Raw genomic sequence first — 6,165 nt, 5'->3', positions numbered from 1 at the left:
ATCTGCCCTCCCAGAACCTCTTCACCAGCCCCAGGCCTAGAACACAGCACCAGTTCCCAGCCTATCGATTCATAGACTGCAAGGCCACAAGCGGTCATGGTGATCACCTAGACCAGGGGTAGGCAACCTATGGCATGTGTGCTGAAGGTGGCACGTGAGCTGATTTTCAGTGGCACTCACACTGCCGGGGCCTGGCCACCGGTCCAGGGAGATCTGCATTTTAATTTCATTTTAAATGAAGCTTCTTAAAAATTTAAAAAAACTTATTTACTTTATATACAACAATATTTAGTTATTTATTATAGACTTATAGAAAGAGATTTTCTACAAACATTAAAATGTATGACTGACACGTGAAACCTTAAATTAGGGTGAATAAAGGAAGACTCGCACACCACTTCTGAAAGGTTGCTGACCCTGACCTAGACTGACCCCCTGCATTTCACAGGCCAGAGAACTGCCCCCCAATAATGCCTAGCACCCAGAGACAGAGTCTCCCACGGATGGACTCCCCCAGCACGGTGTTCTCACTGCAGCTCTTACCCTCACCAAGCCTAGGCCGGGAACCTCCAGGATCGTATGCAGCATGTTCCTGGTCACTGCGTCATGGACGCTGGAGTCTCTCACGCCGTCGATAGCAACGAGGAGGAAGTCCATGCTCTCGGACGGGTTGAAGTACTTCCCAAACAGCTGAAACAAACTGCTAGTGAAACCCCTTTTGCTGCCCAGCGCAGATCTGGTCAGCGGCCAAGCAGCCAGGACTGGCCCGGCCAGGAGTGCAGGCAAACCCCACTCTACCGGGACAGGCCTGGCTTACTGCACCTGGGCAGCACAGTACCCAGCCAGCAATCGGAAGCTGTCATGCATGGCAGAGGCCAGCGTGGCAGTGCACGGGGGCACAATACTGCGCAGCACGGATACACTCTCTAGTGCTCAGCAGGGGCTGGTGCTCGTGCGCAGATGCAATGATGCCTTTTATTGCATTAATCTCTGAGGAAGCTCCCAGCAAACCTGACAAGGAGCTGGGATCAGGTTTGGATGAGCCCCAGTGCATCTTGGTGTGTGTCATGTAGGCAGGTATATTGGGCTTCATTATTATAAGAATTTCCTGCAGATTGAGGGAAGTGAATAATAACCTCTATTGGGCACTGGTGAGGTCACATCTGGAGTATTGCGTCCAGTTTTGGGCCCCATACAAGAGAAAGGATGTGGACAAATCAGAGAGAGTCCAGCAGAGGGCAATGAAAATGATGCGGGGGCTGGGGCACATGACTTGATAGCAGCCTTCACTACCTGCAGGGGGGTTCCAAAGAGGATGGAGCTCGGCTGTTCTCAGTGGTGGCAGATGAGAGAACAAGGAGCAATGGTCTCAAGTTGCAGTGGGGGAGGTTTAGGTTGGATATTAGGAAACACTATTTCACTAGGAGGGTGGTGAAGCACTGGAATGGGTTACCTAGGAAGGTGGTGGAATCTCCATCCTTAGAGGTTTTTAAGGTCAGGCTTGACAAAGCCCTGGCTGGGATGATTTAGTTGGGTTGGTCCTGCTTTGAGTAAGGGGTTGGACTAGATAATTTCCTGAGGTCTATTATTCTATGAGGTGGAGTGGGCCATAGGCAGGTCTCTGTCCCAGCTGGATGGGGTTAGTCACATCCTGGGTCTGTCCCTTCCCCCTGACTCCTAGGGTGTTAATTTCTGACTCCTGATAACTCTGGGCACAACAATCCCAGGAAGCACTGACTGTAGTTACCGATGTGATATTGCTGATGTTGGTGACCCAGAAGGCTCTCTCAGTTTGACTGTCCTTGAGGATCTGCCGATACTCTGCACCGTGCTTCACCAGCATTTTGGCTGACCCAGGGAGGGGAAACAGACAACAGGCAATATAAATCAGACCTTCGGTTAGCAAACGGGAGTTTTGCAAGGAAGTTTAGAGAGGGTGTGTGAGAGACAAGTACATCTAACAAACATACTGTAAACTCAGGCCAATAACCTGTTCCCCCATCCCTCCCCCAAACTAAACAAACTAACCTCCCTGGAAGAGTAAAAATAAACCAGGCAGAAGGGCAGCAGCAGCGTGGGGCTCTCCAGTTGATTGCACTGAATGCAGCATGTACGATTACCAGCCCTGTGGGCAGGTAGCATATGTGGGCATTTGGCCCAAGGAGCTACTGGCCCTCGGAGACCAGGAGACCAGAGGGGCTGAACTGGTGGAGCCAAGGGAGACAGTGAGGTACATAGAGGAGACTTTTAGGGATGCAGTAGAGTAGTCCCACCCCCAGTCTGACAGCCTCTGTGCTGCTGAGGAGGGTGAAAGTTTCGGGGAAGGAGAACATCGAGCTGGGGCAGAGGGAGACGATCCCATAGTTGGGACCCACCTTCCAGATGAAGTCATGATGTCCTCTCACACTGAGGCTACCCCTCCTGAGGCGGGAATCCCACTTACAAAGAGAAGCCAGGAAATAGTAATGGGGGATTCAATCAATAGACATATAAACAGTTGGGTTTGTGATGACTGGGAGAACCGCATGGTAAATTGCCTGCCTGGTGCAAAGGTTGCAGCTATCACGAGACATCCAGACAGACTTATGTGCAGTGCTGTGGTATGTAACCTAGCATTTAAATCGGCCTCTGTATGAGATAGCTAATGTGAGAGTGAATTTTAAAAAAGTCTCCAGATGTGATCCCTGGTAAGCCTGACTTCAGTACCAGGCAAATTGTTGAAACTATAGGAAAGAACAGAATTATCAGACACGTCGGTGAACACAATTTGTTGAGGCAGAGCCAACATGCCTTTTATAAAGGGAAATCATGCCTCACCAGTCTACTAGAATTCTTTGAAGGGGTCAACAAGGATGTGGAGAAGGGTGATCCAATGGATATAGTGTACTTGGACTTTCAGAAAGCCTTTGACAGGGTCCCTCACCAAAGGCTCTTAACCTAAGGAAGCTGTCATGGGATAAGAGGGGAGGTTCTCTCATGAGTCAGTGGTTAAAAGATAGGAAGCAAAGGACAGGAATAAATGGCCAGTTTTCACAGTGGAGAGAGGTAAATAACGTGGTCCCCCAAGGATCTGTGTTGAGACCAGTGTAGTTCAACATAGTCATAAATGATCCAGAAAAAGGGGTAACCAGTGAGGTGGCAAAATTTGCAGATGATACAAAATGACTCAAGATAGTTAAATCCAAAGCAGCCTGCGAAGAGCTACAAAGGGATCTAAAAAAAATGAGGGACTGGGCAAGAAAATGGCAGATGAAATTCAATATTGATAAATGCAAAGTAATGCACATTGGAAATCATAATCCCAACTATACATACAAAATTATGAGGTTTAAATGACCACTCAAGAAAGAGATTTTGGAGTTATCGTAAATAGTTCTCTGAAAACATCCAGTCAATGTGCAGCGGCAGTTAAAAAAGCAAACAGAATGTTGGGAACCATTAGGAAAAGGATAGATAATAAAACAGAAAAATATCATAATGGTTCTATACAGTGGTGAGCTGGAGCCGTTTCCCACAGGTTCCCAAGAACCGGTTGCTAAAATTAGACCTCCGTGGAGAACCGGTTGTTAAAGGGCCAGGGGGTGGGCAAAGAACTCCGGTCCGTGGGCGGGACCATCCTGTTGCTCCCAGGATTCCCAGCTGGGGAGGCTGAGGTTCCCCTGGACCCTCCCCCGCTTCCCCCCAGCTGCAGCGTGGCCAGCTGCCGGCACCAGCTGGGCAGCTCAGCTGAGCTCGGGAGTCGTCCTGCTGCCGCTTTTTGAGTAGCCCGGCAAGTGGGGTGGGAGAGGGGGCTGCTGCAAGCTCCAGGGCTAGCCAGAGGGGAGGGAAGGGGAAGGGGCAAGTGGGGCAATTGGCCCAGGCCCTGCAGGGGCCCCCGGCCCCACGAGGATGTCTCCCCCGGGCTCTCCCCCGCTTCCCCCACCCCGCAGAGCCGCAGCATGGCCAGCAGCTGGGCAGCTCATCTGAGCTCTGGGCTGCCGGCAAGGTAAGGGGACGGGGGGCTGCGAGCTCCGGGGCTGCAAGGTGGGGCAGGCCCCACGAGGATGTCTCCCCCGGGCTCTCCCCCGCTTCCCCCACCTCGCAGAGCCGCAGCATGGCCAGCAGCTGTGCAGCTCAGCTGAGCTCTGGGCTGCCAGCAAGGTAAGGGGCGGGGGGCTGCGAGCTCCGGGGCGGCAAGTGGGGCAATTTGCCACGGCCCCCTGGCCCCACGAGGATGTCTCCTCCCGGCCCCTCCCCCTCCCCCCCTGCAGAGCTTCAGCGTGGCCAGCAGCTGGGCAGCTCAGCTGAGCTCCTGAGTCGTCCTGCTGCTTTGAGATGCCGGCAAGGTAAGGTACGGGGGAGACTACGAGCTCCAGGGCTGCGGGGGGGAGGGCAAGTGGGGCAATTTGCCCCAGGCCCTGCAGGGGCCCCCAGACTCTCCTCTGCTTCCCTCCCTTAAATCAGAACTTTTTATAGGGAACCGGTTGTTAAGATTTTGGCAGCTCATCACTGGTTCTATATAAATCTATGATGCGCCGAAACCTTGAATACTGCCTGCAGTTCTGGTCGCCCCATCTCAAAACAGATATACCAGAATTGTAAAAGGTGCAGAGAAGGGCAACAAAAATGATTAGGGGAATGGAACAGCTTCCATATGAGGAGAGATAAAAAAGATGGGGGACAAGGGTACACTTCAAACACTGTATCGCCGTAGCTGCACTGGCGCTGTAGCGTTTAAGTGAAGATGCTCCTATGCAAACAAGCTCTTAATCCACCTCCCCGAGAGGCGCTGGCTAGGTGAGTGGGAGAGGTGCTCCTGCCAACAGGGGTGTGGATTTTTCACACCCCTGAGCAATATAGTTATAACAATATAGGTCTGTAGTAGAGACCTGGGACTATTTCGTTTAGACAAGAGATGACTAAGGGGGGATATGATAGAAATCTATAAAATCATGACTGGTATGAAGAAAGTGACTAGGGAAGTCACATAACAGGAGAACTAGGGGTCACTTTATGAAATGAATAGGCAGCAAGTTAAAAACAAACAAAAGAAGGTATCTGTGCACACAATGCACAGGCAACCTGTGGAAATTGTTGCCGTGGGATGTTGTGAAGGCTAAAAGTATAATTGGATTCAAGATAATCAGGGCATGTAACCCCATACTCTGCATGTCCCTAAACCTCTGACTACCAGAAGCTGGGACTGCATGTCAGGGGATGGATCACTCAGAATTTCCCTGTTCAGTTCATTCCCTCTGAAACATGAAGCACTGGCCACTATCTGAAGAGACAATATTGGGCTAGATGAACCATTGGTCTGACTCAGTATGTCCATTCTTATGTGAGTTATGAAGAGTAGAATACGGATAGAGGAAGCTAAAGACATCAGGGGAAACTCCATGGCTTGCAGGACTAAGGAGGGTTTCTTTAAAAAAAGTGTATTAGGAACAAAAGAAATTGTAGCAGTGGTGTAGGCTCATTACTAGATGGAGACTGTTTAAAAGGTTGCAGAAAAGGTGGAAGTGTTCAATAAATATGTTTTTCGTGTTGGAAACCCCATGTCAGTGTATTTAGGAAGGACAAGGGTCTCCAGTGCTCTTACATTTTAGCAGCTGCATGAAGGAGAAGAGGTGGTGAAGTCCCTCCACAGCCGATTGCCAGATCTCCTGCTCCTGCTCCACACAGCACAGAGTGAGACACCCCACCAGCTGGCCCAGGACTCTGAACTCCTCCACTTCCTGACGGAGAGAAGGAGCAAAGGGAGTCACTCGCCCCTGCAGACCTAGCGCAGCGAGTCCCCCTGGCATTGCCCTAGCAGTGGGTTAGAACAGGGGGAGGCAGAGGCCACCGCAGAGAGACTGGGGACAATGAGAGCAGGAGGAGCTGTGGGGCCCATCACCAGGGGCTGAGGAAAGCTCAGCAGGGACGGAGAAATCTGGGCAGCAAAGTCAACAAACGTTACCCCCGAGTGGGGACCCAGGTAACGAATGAACTAAAGTCCAGTCTCCATCTCAAGGGCAAGTTCCTAATCCCAGCCCCTTCTCCCATCCCCCTCCCTTCTTTGACCTCAGGCCCAGGAGCTTGGAGTCACCTTGGACTCCTCTGCTCTGCCTCCTGCCTCTCTCACTCCATCCTGGAGCTCCCCAGAGCCCTCCCTTTCTGCGCCGCCCCCAGCCTGCCTGCTCT

General features: G+C 51.4%; 1 long non-coding RNA gene across 1 annotated transcript; it reads right to left on the bottom strand.

The window, feature by feature from the left end:
* Nucleotides 1-592: 592 nt before the first annotated feature.
* LOC120404831 lies at nt 593-5,641 on the bottom strand. The gene is made up of 3 exons (XR_005598203.1): nt 5,582-5,641; nt 1,748-1,848; nt 593-690 (listed from the first exon to the last, which is right to left on the bottom strand). It is a non-coding gene; the product is annotated as an uncharacterized LOC120404831 (long non-coding RNA).
* Nucleotides 5,642-6,165: the final 524 nt, after the last annotated feature.

This window comes from Mauremys reevesii, linkage group 4, assembly GCF_016161935.1.
Source record: "Mauremys reevesii isolate NIE-2019 linkage group 4, ASM1616193v1, whole genome shotgun sequence".
NCBI classification, from domain to species: domain Eukaryota; kingdom Metazoa; phylum Chordata; order Testudines; family Geoemydidae; genus Mauremys; species Mauremys reevesii.
This window is presented reverse-complemented; position numbering and strand designations above follow the sequence as displayed.